Genomic DNA, 14,194 nt, shown 5'->3' with positions numbered 1-14,194 from the left:
AGCCCAACATTTTATGGATCTACCTTGAACTGTACTTCCATCTACAAATTAAGCATTTTGATAAGTTCACTGCAGGCTCTTAATTGTATGATTGAAATTGCGATGAGAGCCAGCTTTTATTCCATGGTAGAATGTAAACCTCTCCTTTCACTGTTATAATTTATTGCGATGATGCATTTGCCAGAAGTTTTTGCTTTCTCTGCCCTAAGTGGGATATTATTATTATTTTTTTTTTCTAAGTGGGATATTATTGAAATCACAAAATACAAAACACGGAGAGAGAAGCTTTTATGAGGCCATCTCTTTTCTAACAGGGAACTAAGAAGTCAGATTTTGGTCCTGATCCGATACTGCCGTACTGTTAAAAGCCTGTGTTGATTCGGTCGCTGGTGCAGCGCGTGAGGATACATCACACAGTATGCACACTGTTTTGTCCTGGCCCGACACTGTCCCACAATCAAGTGTCTGTTGAACAACACTGCGGTCCATTAAGTAACACAATCTGAGCTGTTTTGCAGAGAGCTGTCTTAATATTATGATTCGTCTAGGGAAAAATGTCAGATCTATTACTTTTAGGCACATATAAAACTTTTCCTTTTGCGCACGTAGCCAAAGACATGGTTCAGGTTATAATACCAGTGATAGTCATATCTTGATTTTTGGCATGGGAGCGAAATATTTCTGAACAAGAGAGTTGTAGGCGTCACCTGTAAATGTTCTAGGAAATGTGGACCAAGCAGAGGAAATCATAGAGGCTGGGTCAGAACATTGGTTGTGGGCCTGGCTCTGCCCTTAACTCAGCACAATGCCTCTTTCTCCTTGGCAGATACTGTAAAAAACGAATTTCTAAAAGGCCAAGGTTGTCTTGCTCCGTTGTATTTCTTCCTCAGCAGGAAAGTCGTCTGCTGAGTCTTCTTCATGAGTCTGTTGTGAAGATACAAAGAGAAGATGTATAAAGTCATATGAAAACTTAAGTCAAGCATTCTAAAGTCTTTTGTCTTCATGGACGAGGAAGGAGCACCATTTCCTCCCCTTTTCATTCTTCCTTTTCCTTTTTCTCTTGTTCTTTTTCTTCTTCTTTCTTGAGTTGTTTGATGAGCAGCCAAAAGTTTAATGAGTGTCTGCTTCCAGTCTGATACACTTTTGGGCACATTTCAGAAACTCTTACTTAATACTCCGAATAATCCGCAGAATAATGATATTATCTTTCAATTTCAAAGGAGAAAAATAGAAGTTCAAAGAGGTCATGTGGGCTGTACAAGCCGAGAACACCAGCACACAGGGAAGGCAAGCTTCCTTTCAGTCAGCTTGATTTGATTCCAAAGTCTCTAGTCTTACCTGTGATGAATTTATTGATTTCCCTTCTCTAAACAATATTCCAGAGGATTGTGAGCACAAGTCTTTTAGTTTCAACATAGAATTTTCCTGAGGTGAAGCCAATGATCTTAAGACTGTCTGGCCAAAAAATTGATCTGGTAGACAAAAGTGCTCAGTGAAAATATCAATCTGGAGACCTGAGAGACACAAACGGGGAGGATCTGCTATTAAATTTTGGCAAAGCTGGGAAAGATTTTAATTAGAGCTTTTATTTGAAGAAATGAGAATCTGTGACCAATTGTCCCTAATTTGAAGGGAGTTCACAGGAGGACAAGTTCACTTAACTCTATTTAAAATGGGCATAGATAAGACACCATTTACTTAGTTATAGCTCTTTGTTTACTGGCTTCAGTAAACTCAAACAAAAAGAGATTATATTGGATGGGTGCCACGTAGATCAGAGAGCAACAAGCCCTTGGAAGACCAGGGCAGCAAGAGCTATTTGGGCACTTGGGAACGAAGAACCTCCAAACACTTTCCTCTGTTGCATCACTCTGGTCAAGATGAAAAATCTCTGGAGTGAGAGTCTGATCAGACCAGCTCAGACTGTGTCTCTAGGCCTTGGCTACGAGAGGAATTTTCTTGCTGAAGTCATCTGTGATGGATCCTGGGGAGGCATTTGGCTTGGCAATTTGAAAGCCTCTTGGATTAAACTCCATCAAGACTGTGCACAGTGGGGGAATATTTACACTTTTATTTTCTAAAGGAAAATCAAGTGCTCTCAGGAAGGAGAAATGGCTGCTAAGCAGGAACCCTGCTCCCCCTCCCAACCCCCGGTCTGTTACCGTGCATGCTTTAAAAAACTTTCAATTTTAAAATAAGTTTAGACTCACTAGAAGTTACAGAAATACAGAGCGTCCTCATGTAAACTTCACCTAGTTTTCCCCAACGATAACATCTCATATAACCATTATTAAAATAAGGAAATTGACATTGGTAAAATCCTATCAACTGAACTACAGATCTTTTCTGGTTTGCCAGTATTTACATGCACTCTACAATATCTATTTGTATGTGAATATGTGTGTGTGTGTGTGTTTGTAAAAAGAGACATCAAATCACATTGCAAGCTTGTTTTATAAATGAATTTTTTTCATTTATCAGCTATTAAGATTGTTTTCCCACATGATGTTTTTTCTACAAAATAATTTAATGGCTACATTGTGTTCTACCTTATGGATACATCAAATCTATTTATTTAAAACTTTACTATGGATTAAAAAAAACCTGTTTCAATGTTATAAAGATCCTGTGGTGGACATTTCTGCACATAAAATTTTCTAAAATTTGAATTCGTATAAGATGCTGAATTAGCAGAGACCACTGGTTCTCATCTTTTGCATCTGGAGAAATTATAAAAGGAAAACATTAGGATTCAGGAAAAAAAACTGTGAGGATTGATTTGAACTGGTGTGTGTGCATGTGTGTGTTTGTTAGAGGAGGTGGCTGAGACAGGTGTGGCTGTGGGATGAGAAAATAAAAGATGAGATTTCAGAGTTCTGCTTTTGTCTGGAACATTCAGTGCCTGCTCCACGGCTGTGGCTCAGCCTCCTGGGGTGTATATCCTCAGAAGTAAAGTCCAGGCTGTGAGGGAGCAGTCAAGGGAAAGAGGAGGTGGTGGGCTGTAATCTAAGGAGTGCCTTGTCTTATTGCTGCCTGTCTGTAGGGGGCTGAGGATAAAACACTGACATGAGGGGGTGTTTGGTGGGGCAAGAAATGATTGTTATTTTCTGGTACCCAAGAATCTTCACCTTCACACAGACAAGAGATGTGTGAGATAAAGACTATCAAACACCTTGGTAAGGTTGGTTGACTTAAAGATATAACCAATACCAAAGAATACAAAAAGGGAAACTTTATTCATAATTATCCAGGCTTAAGGGAGTTGTTGAGGATGTAGGAGAAAGATAAGGGATGTGAGATTATGCTCAATTCTTAAATTGTTGGGGGGGGGGAATAAGAAAGAATTTAAAAGAAACAGAAAGCAGAATCAGACTGAAAGTAAAATAATATGATAGGTATACAAATTTATCACTAGTTGCAATAACTACAAATGGATTAAATTTGCCACTCAAAGGAGCTATCAAGTTAGATTATAAATATCCAGACTTAGTTTTTCCTATGACCATACCTGAAGCATAAAGACACAAAAACCAGAAAATAAAAGGATGGAGTAAGTCAAATATTAACCAAAGGAAAGCTGCTATAGCTGTATTAACATCAGATAAAACTTGCTTTTAGGTAAATCATTATCAGTAATAGAGAAAGAATACATAAAATTAGAACTCACCAAGACAATACAGTAAATTCTAAATATGTGTACACCCAATTAAACTGCCTAGAAATACATGAAGCAAACATTGTGAGAACTAAATTCAGGCATAAGGATTGGAAAAAAGAAATAAATCTATCATTTTCAAATTATATTCTTATTTACATAGAAAATCTTAACCTTCAGAAAAATTATTAAAAATAATAGGAGAGGTCAGCAAGATGGCTAGATATAAAATTATATACAAAAGTCAGTATCACTTCTATGTGCTAGCAAAAATTACAGAAAAAACGGTTCTAACGTTAGAGATATCGAGAACCTGAGACTAGTATAAAATGTTGAAAGGCTTCTTGGAGGAAGAATCATAAAACATTATCAAGAGATATTAAAGAAGATTTAAGGAAGTAGAGTTATATCGTATTCAACCATTAGAAGCCAGTATTTTGAGGATGTCAATTCTCAAATTGACCTATTATTTCAATGAAAGTCCAATAAGAATCCAAACACGTTTTTTCATGATACTTAATAAATTAATTACTAAATTTTTTGTGGAAAAGTTAAGAGCTAAGAGTGGCTAGAATGTTTTAAAGAAGAAAAGTAAAGAGAGGGTCCTGCTCTATCAGACATTAGGACTTATTTTGAACCTATCATAAAAAGGCAGTGTGGTCTTGACATAGAAATAAACAAATTGACCAGCAGAATGTGTTTGAGAGCCTATAAGCTGAAGTTTGGCAAATAATCAAAGTGACATGCTAGATTATTGGGGCAAGGAGGGATTATTTTACTGGATAAAAATGGTAAAATATAATGGGGAAAGATGAAATTGCAAACTAGATTCCTGCATCATACCATATACAAAATTCAACGCCAGATATCGCAAGGACTTAAATGTCAAAATCAAACTTTAATTTTTTTTGCAGAAAATTTGGTGACTGTATATTGAACTTTGGGTAGGGGACAATATCTTTTTTTTTTTTTTAAGTGCTAAATAGAAAAGGAAAGATTCTCGTTATTTTTAAAAAGTCTTTGCTAGTTTGATGAGTACAAATTATATCTCATTCATTAAGTTGTAGTTTTGTTAGTACTGTGAAATTGAATCTTTTTTTCACTTCCTTTGGCCACTTTTATTTCTTCTTTTGTCAATTGATGATTAATTTTTTGACTGTGATATTTGTTTCTCGTTGATTAGCAAGAAATTTTTGTATTTAAAAAACTCTTTGTCTACTATATATGTAGTGATTATTTTCCTTCATTTATACTTTTATGTTTAGGGTACTTACTGTATCTTTGCTATCTAGAATTTAACAAATTAGAAAACCAATAAACAGACCCATACGTGAACTGGAGTTTGGTATATGAGAGAGGTGGTATGATAGATCAAACTTATCAATATTTTCTTACATGGATTCTGCTTAGAAGAGCTCTCCCATCCTTCAAGGTTATACTTATTTTTCTTCTATTGCTAGAATAATTTTTTTCATTAAAAATTAAGACCAACCTGGGTTTTTTTGGTTTAAACTTTATAGTTAGATACAAGTGATTAACTCAAAATAATTCATTTTTCCAAATATATCATTCCAAAATAATTTATTGAATTGACCTTTTCCCCACTGAGTTGAAATACCATCTTCACCATATACTAAATTATTCAATATACTTGGGTCTTATATTCTAGTTTACTAGGGCTGCTGTGACTAATATCACAGACTGGGTGGCTTAAACAACAGAAATTAATTTTTCTCACAATTTTGGAGGCTAGTAGTTCCAGACCACTTCGTCAACAAATTTAATCTCCACTGAGGCCTCTCTCCTTGGCTTCCCTGAGTCTTGTATCATCTTCCCTGAGTGTCTGTGTCCAAATTTCCTCTTCCTATAAGGATTATCAGTCATCTCAGATTAGGGTCCCCCCCAATTAATTCATTTTAATCTCATTACTTATTTAAAGACCTTATCTCCAAATACAGTCACATTCTGAGGTACTGAGTAGATATGAATTTGGGTGGGAGGGAACCAGTTCAGCTCGTAACAGTGCTGTTTTAAACTTGTGATTTGGTTATATTAATGAACTATTTATTACTGAATCAATCTTAGTTTTTATCATAATGCTTAACAATAACTTGCAGGTTAACGTCTCTTCTCCGTAATTCTTTCTATTCCGTCTAGGCTATTCTTTTGTGTTTATTCTTCTAGAAAGCCTTAAAGTAGTGACTAATTTTGGATTACATTTATAGTATTAAGTTTCTGAGTCTATAACATATTGAATCCTTTAAGGTTCTTTATATATATATAAAAATATATAAAATATATATATATGATTTTTTTTTATGAGTGGGATTTTTTTTTCAGTTATTTTATTCTGAACTATAGATGAGACAATAGAAAAGCTTTTCTTTTTCTTAAACGTTTTGAGATTTTGAACTGAAGTCAAATTGCTCTCTGGGAAGATTGTAACAGTTGATTCTGCCTCCAGCTCTGTCCCAGAGTACCTGTTTCCCACATCATCACACCATATATATTATTTCAAAACTGGTCGTACACAGTTTTAAAAATTTGCAATTTTCTGATTACCTGTGGGGTTGAACTTTAAAAAAATTGTGTTCGTTGGCCTTTAGTATTTTGTCTTTTATAAATCTTTTGCTAGTTTTTCTGTTCACATGTTCCATTTAGATTTTTGAGAGATCTTTATATGTTATATATATTAACCCGTTATTTATTATAATTAGTATTTTGCAGAATCTCTTTTCTAAATACAGATTTTTAGCTCTAAGTCTTGGAATGTAAGCTTGTTACTTGCTACATCACTTTTTCAGTAACTTGTGATGTATCTACCACGAACACCAGCGGTGCTCAGCATTTCCCTGTACTGTGAATATTTGTCATCTTTTGGAAGAATTACTGATAGTTTTTGAGACAGTTGTTCTGTGCTTCTTTCATTAAACAGATTTATCTGAAAGCAAAAATGACTCTCGCAGACATACTGTCAAAGTCTAAACAAGCTGTATTTGTTAGCTTCATTCAAAAAAACATTTGGTTAGTAGATCTCATTTTGGTGGGTCTAAGGTTCTGATCAGTCAGGTAAATGAATGTGTAGCTTCCAGTATCTTCAGAATCTGATACCAATCCATTTAATTAGGAATTATATTCTCTAGCTCTCAAAGAAGGTAAGTTTTAATTTTTCCACTTGATTAAATTTACTTCAGATAATCTAATATTATACATGCTAGGAAAAGATGTAATCAGACCAAGGTCCCACATAATGGGTTACAGTCATATAAAGTAGAAAGCATGTGTTTCTTATAAAGTGATGTCAAGATATGGATGGGAGCTATATGTGGACACAATGATTGTTGTCTCCAAGGACTTGATACATGGTTCCTGGATTGTCAGATCTCCTAGATTATGATGACACTCCTTCACGTTAGGAGGGTTTTTAAATGATCAAGAAATGGTAGCCAAACGAACTCTTCTACTATATTAAATTAGTCTATTTTTTATTTAAAGGGAGCACATTTTGGTTATTTGTTTTAATTTTTCTTTGTCTATTCAGGTAAGGTTACCATATATCTTTCTTCTTAAAAACTCAGATTTTAGATTTATGACTGTAAATAAGTTTCATGTTATATGGGAATTGAAAATTATTTTGAAAATACATAGTAAAAAATAGATGAATTTGAAATTTTACGATCCACTGTAGCATGGAAAAAGGGATAGTAGTCAAATTGGACAACTTCTGGAGATACGACCCTTTAAAAATAGAATTTTATCCATTATATTACATTGAAATCACTTAGCAATCTGTTGTGAAGTTAAATATTTTGGTTAGCAATAGCAATTATGTCCCACAGATGTTTACAATCTGTGTAATCTTTTAAGCAAAACTAATCCTTTTTGGTGGGAAATGATTTTTAAGTTTGATTGTTAGATAGTATCACTGCACTGACATGGTTTACTAGAGTGGTTCTACCACATGCATTTAAAGTTTTATTCTTTATGAAATGTGTTGGGTGAAATTTCCTGCATGACTAATCAAATTTTTGTACTAGTTTTTCAATCCCTGAGTTTAAACATCACATAATTTTTTTCTTTCCAAATTTACCTCGAACCTGAAAAAGCCCCAGAAAAAATAAGCAGGAATTTAGAGTGAATAAAACATGTGTTACACATAGGCCAATATGTATGTGACTTTAAAGAATGGCTCACTGAAATTAAACCAGATAAAAGTTCTGGTTATGCATGGAAAAATGGTTGAATACTGATGTTTCCATACCAATCTAAGATCTTTCTTTTGTGAGATTATTGACAAAAAATTTATGATGATTAGAGAATTACTTACTTTCCCCCCTAATCTTAAGCTTTATGTTTTAAAATATTTTTCAATATTAGAGTAATCTAGGCACATTCCCAAAACCATTGGAAAATTTTGGAGGCTAATTTTTGGTCTCTTTTTTTTGTTTTACTGATTTATTTTTATGCTACATTCTGTCTCCCCAGTTAGATTTTAATCATCCAATACAGGTACCCTTATTGTATACTTAGTAACTTTCCATATCAGTTAACCATGAATGCAGCCCACACTGCAGTGGCTTGAGTGTGGTAGGCACTCCGTACATATTTGCTGATGGTCCTGATTCCAGTGTAATGAAATATGCTAAAGGTAACTTAAACTGTTGTCAATAAAATTGGGCTTCAGGTTAGTTTGACCGTTTTGGTTTCTCTAAATATTTCCTTTTATGCAGATGAAATGACCCACAAAAGGTCTCATTGATTCTGAAATCCTTTTTACATTCTGTATTTCTGATCTCTGAATTTAAGAAATATTTCATAACCCTCACTTATACACAAGCATAATCAATGCTGTTGTTTGCTAATTTTATTAAAATTGTGCTTATTAATACTTCCTATTTAATAAGAATAGCTGATCCCAAGTATGAGCAAAGCACTATTTGAAGGACTGTTCATTTCAATGTGTCAATGCCCTTCCATTGTTTGCCCTTCTATGCAAAATTCAGTTGCCAGTATTAAATATATTTATAAATAATATGTGCTCTTCACATTTTTATTTAAATAATAGTAGATATCATATATTAAGCACCTAATATGTGGTGGGCACTGTTCTAAGTACATTAACGTTATTATCTCATTTAATCCTCACACAATCCTGAGAAGCAGGAATATTATCCTCAATTTACAGATAAGGAAACCCAGCCTTAGAGCATTTGTCTAACTAAGATCACAGAGCTAGGAAAGCAGCCAAGTCCGGATCGAAATCCAGGTATTAAACACTATAGTACGTATGTGCATGGGTCTACTAGAAAAGGTGTTCCTGAAGACAGCCAGCCTGGGGCTGGCTAAAGGGAAACCCCAGAAGCCTGCACCAAGAAATGCCAAGGCAATGGCAATGCATTGACCTGCAGAGAGGGTGACTAGAACCCCAGACCCATTCAGTCCCAGAGGAAAGTCTTTCCTACATAGAATCAGTCAACAGCTCTCCCTTTTTCTGAGTCCATTGCTTACCCCGCAAACTTCCATTCATAAAATGGTTTCCCATTTGGTTTGCCCGATGATGCAAGTGTTTCAGCCCTTTTTACCATTGAGTTCTCATGACTGAGGAGTAAACTGGTATTCGAGTTGGTTTACAGGACTCTGTGAGCCAGCCTCTGAAAGCAGGCTCTGCTCTCTAGTTGGTGGAAAGGTCTGTGGATTGCACCCTTGATAGGAGTAAGTCATCAAGGCACATGTCTTCCTTGCCAGCACTCCAACCTTACCAAGCTCTTTCTACTCAAAAGAACAGTCTGAAGGTTTGTAGTGTGAATCTCAACTAAGTTAAAGAAGAGAAAGAATGGGAAAAGAATGTGTGTGATATACACATCAGCTCATAATGTTTACCCCTAAAATTCACAGCAGATTGTGACTGATCGTTTAAGCCAAGTTAAGGTGGCAACAGGTATAGAAACATAAGGAACTTTTAAGCATAATTTGTCTTGAAAATAACACATTACCATTAACACTTTCTTGTGGGAAAGACATCTTTATTTACAATGGTACAAAGAATAAGAGAATTACAAGCATTTCTCCATATGCAGTGTGTCCATTTTATGATAGATGTGTCTGTACAGTCATAAGTTTAGCACTTGGGAGTTCAATAGTTTCAAAGAAATCAGAATGAACATCAGTTCTGCACACCGTGTAATTCCCAGTAACTCTGCCTGGGCCTTGATGACTTGCTCGGGCAACGTCTGTGAACACAGCCTAGCTTGGGCATGATGAGACAGTGTTGTTCTTAAACTTTCAACTTTGTTATCCAGTGACTTTATTTCTCATAATCCTTTTGGTTTTGTGGCAAGTTCAGGACAATGGTTAGTCAGTGTGGTTCAGTGGCTAAGCTTTGAGATGAACAGATCTATGTTCTGAATCTGCTTCTGCTGCTGTTAGAATGTGGTTCTGGTCAAGCTATTTGCCCTTTCAAGCCTCCGTTTCCTCATCTTCAAAAACCTTATTTATGGGATTGTTGTGAGGATTAAATGAAACAATATGTAAAGGTGATCAAAACACAAATTTGAGCTAAAAGGAGGAAGTCTCAAAGGGATGTACTCAGTAGGAATCCAGTCATAAGCATTTGAAAATAGGCAGAAGCAAGCAATATTTCATTTAGAAGTACATATGCCTGATGGGAAAAAGGTAGTGAAAAAGAAAGGAAACACAGAAGCAAAAATCTGATTACTTGGCCTGGGAGAAGAAAAGGGGCTAAAATGGGGAACAAAAAATAGTCTTTACATATTTCGGAAATGTTCCAGATCTTTGGTTAAATGGCCTGTATGCTGGATGTTCTTTTTCCTGTTGTAATTTTAAAAACATGCGTATGTGTATGTTTCACTCATAGTAAGTGTCGGTACAACTGAGAGCGATCTCACACACACATAGGCAAGCCCCAGTACTCGGCTTCATTTCTATCTCTCTAGTGTTTGTAGGACAGTGGTTTTTTTTTTTGTTTGTTTTTTGTTTGTTTGTTTGTTTGTTTTTACTTATTTATTTATTGTTTAGAGGGAGGTAATTAGGTTTATTTATTTATTTATTTTTAGAGGAGGTACTGGGGATTGAACCCAGGACCTTGTGTATGCTAAGCATGTGCTTTACCACTTGAGTTATAACCCACTCCCAGGACAGTGGTTTTAATTCTTGGCTGTGCATCAGAAGATCCTGAGAAGCTTTAAAATATATCCTGATGCTCAGGCTCTACCCCTGACAGTCTGGTTTAATTGATTTGGGTTTGGGCCCAGACATCAGTATTTTGTATAAAAGCCACCCATTTGATTCTAAGTAAAGCCCAAATTGGCCAATTCTAGGATGACTTTATAAGAGCTAGTGCAGTAGGCACTAAGTAAAATGGACGGGGTGGGAAGAGTAAAAAGTAATAAAATAATTAAACTAGTGGGATAATTGATATTGTTAAAAAGCACCCATATAGCTATCATGGGAAAGACCACAACTTTGTTGGACTTCCTGACAAGGATTTTGCAACATAGTGTTTCAGTTTTGAAGTATGTATTCAGGGGATTAAGGTGGAAAGTGGAGAGCAGCTGTATAATAAGACCATGCCTTCAGCAGGGTGTCCAGATGAAAAGCTCAAGTCCAGCCTGCTCCTCAAGTGGGTCTCCTGGTGAGGGGTTGCCTCCAATGGGAGGAAGAAGTGCTTTTTTCTAATTAGCACAAAGGTTGAAACATGCTTACCTCAGTCCCATAGGAATGGCTTTCATTTAGGTGCTTAAGACTGAATGCCACCTAGCAGCACTATATACAATAGCCAAGACATGGAAACAACCTAAATGTCCACGGACAGATGACTGGATAAAGAAGATGTGGTATATTTATACAATGGAGTACTACTCAGCCATAAAGAAGAACGAAATGATGCCATTTGCAGCAACATGGATGGACCCGAAGAACGTTATCCTAAGTGAATTAGCCAGAAAGAGAAAGAAAAATACCATACAATATCACTCATATGTGTGTGGAATCTAAAAAAAGAGAAAATAAAAATGAACTCATCTACAAAACAGACTCACAGACATAGTAAACAATCTTATGGTTACCAGGGGAAAGGGGGTGGGAAGGGATAAATTGGGAGTTGGAGATTTGCAAATATTAACTACTATATATAAAAATGGATAAAAACAAATTTCTTCTGTATAGCACAGGGAACTACATTCAATATCTTGTAGTAACCTAAACAAAAAAAAGTGAAAATGAATATATGTATGTGTATATGTATGATTGAAACATTAGGCTGTATACCAGAAATTAACACACTGTAACTGACTATACTTCAATTAAAAAAAAAACTGAATACAACCAAATATTTATTCAAATGCAAACAAATATTCAAAATAATGATGGGCATCAATCAATCGGAAGGGATGCTGCCCAGGAGCACGTGAGCAGGTCCTGGGTTTCTCCCCTACCACCCACCTCCCAGCCTGCCAGGTGCTAACCCTTTAGTTGTTGGGTGAAATGAGATGGGAGGAGGCATTCCTAGGGGAGGGGCCAAGGAAGCTGAGGTGGCACAAAAGGGCACTCCAGGGACTCAAGTTAGTGGCTCATAAACAATTGGCGTGGAGTTATTTTGTTATTGGAACAACCAGTGTGGCCATACTGGTGTGTACAGGGTAATTATCAACTTTGTCTTCCACCTACCACAGAACCCAAATTTCACCATGTCTTTCTCCACTTCTTTAGGTGCCAGCATACAGTTAATGGGCAATGACACAGCTTTACTTCCAGTTCTGAGAAATGATAACTGTGGTTAATACTTATTGAGAACCGATTTTCATTCCATCTTCATACCAACCTTGGGGAATAAGGACCGTTGTAAACAGGGAGGAAACAGTGGTTAAATAACTTGCTGTCAATCAACAGTTGAGAAATGAAAGAACCAAGCTTCAAACCCAGGTCTCTCTGGGTCTTGATCCAAGCTTGACGTCTGTGCCATATTGGCCAGGATTCCTGCTGCCAGTTCTCTCTACCGCCTCACCTTTCACTTCTGCATCAGCAAATCCATGGGTCATGACGTGAAAAGCAGAGAAGACCACAGGTGAGTGAGCGGTAACAACCAGAGGAGATGGACCATAAGGAAATGCTTGGAGATTCTGCTTCCTCTTCCATGAAGGAGCCCTCAACCCCTGGGTCCAGGAAGCAGAGAGAAATGAGTACCAACTCTACCACTTCTCAGTTTCTTCTCAAAATTAGTTGCAAAAAATAGTTTTAAAAGTTTTTAGCATGTTATTTGGAAAACGAAGGATTTTGTTTATAAGAAAAAAATGTGGAGTGTTCCATGCTTCTCTGGAAAATTCTTGTTAAACTTTCGTGCAGCTAGTAAATTAAGTCATTGTTTATTCTATAATGGAAATCATGCCTAAAGTATGACTCAGGAGACGTGGTTCTAGGAATGGGTCAGCCCCAAACCTGCTGTAATCTTGGACAAGTCTCTTAAACTACCTGAGTGTCATGAGTCTCATTATTAAATAGATGGTTTGGGTGATTCTACTAGTAAGGTGGGATTTGGCTGGATGCTCTTGGAGACATTCTCTCACTTACTTGATCTCAGTTTCCTTTTTGGTGATTATTTAATCACATGTGGCAATGGAAGTTGAGCGTTTTGTAGAGTGCCTGGGACATAAGGTGTCTGAAATTGTGTCTCCACTACAAGAAGGAGCTAGTTTAGAAATTAACTAGTTAATTAGTTAACAAGGGCCTGTAGATCTTCGTGTGGGTCGGATACTTCAGCATCTCTTTCATATTTCTCTACGCACCACTTTTTTTTTCCCAAGGTCTTTTCTTCTGCGGTGACGACATGAGATTTCTGGGCCATAGTGTCAACGTCAGCACTCGGCTCAATACCTTTAGTAAGAACTGACTAGCACAGACTCAGACTTAGTTTCCTCCAAACGGTTGGTGCCCTTGGTTTCAATTGTTTTTTTCAGATTAATTGCCTGTAACAGTTGAAGCATTAATGCTGTTTCTTTGGGTTATTAAGCACTGTCATGACAATTAGTTTGTTCTCCTTTGTTCAGTTCCATTCATTTCCTGTTAGGGCTTTCGCCATGTCCCCCAAAATGTGAGAGGTGCTACAGTGGCTCAAAAAAGTACAGTCTTCTATTTGAGGAGATGACAATCTTGTTGGAGAAAAAAGCCTTACACAGGGGACAATCAGAGAACCACAGGAGAGCAACGCACAGTGGAAATGCTGATTACACATATTATATTGGCTCTGGTGTAAAATAAAGCATCGATTCTTCCAGAGTGTGACAAAACTAGACTATGAAAGAATAAGCAACCTAAAAGTGAAGGGAATTAACTCAAAAGAGAACCTGGAGCACGTTAGTGTTTCACTGAAGCCCTGTTGCTTGCTGTGGGCTTCTCTTTGTGGTGGTTGCTTTGGCTCTGTCTGCCTCAGACCTTGTTCTCCAAGGATGTCCTTCTAGGAAGGATCCTGGATGTGTTTTAGCAGCTTCCCCTCTGCCCTCTGGTTTGATGCCATGCCAGTTACAT

Source organism: Camelus bactrianus, chromosome 8 (assembly GCF_048773025.1).
Source record: "Camelus bactrianus isolate YW-2024 breed Bactrian camel chromosome 8, ASM4877302v1, whole genome shotgun sequence".
Taxonomy (NCBI): Eukaryota; Metazoa; Chordata; class Mammalia; order Artiodactyla; family Camelidae; genus Camelus; species Camelus bactrianus.
Note: the sequence above shows the minus strand (reverse complement) of the source record.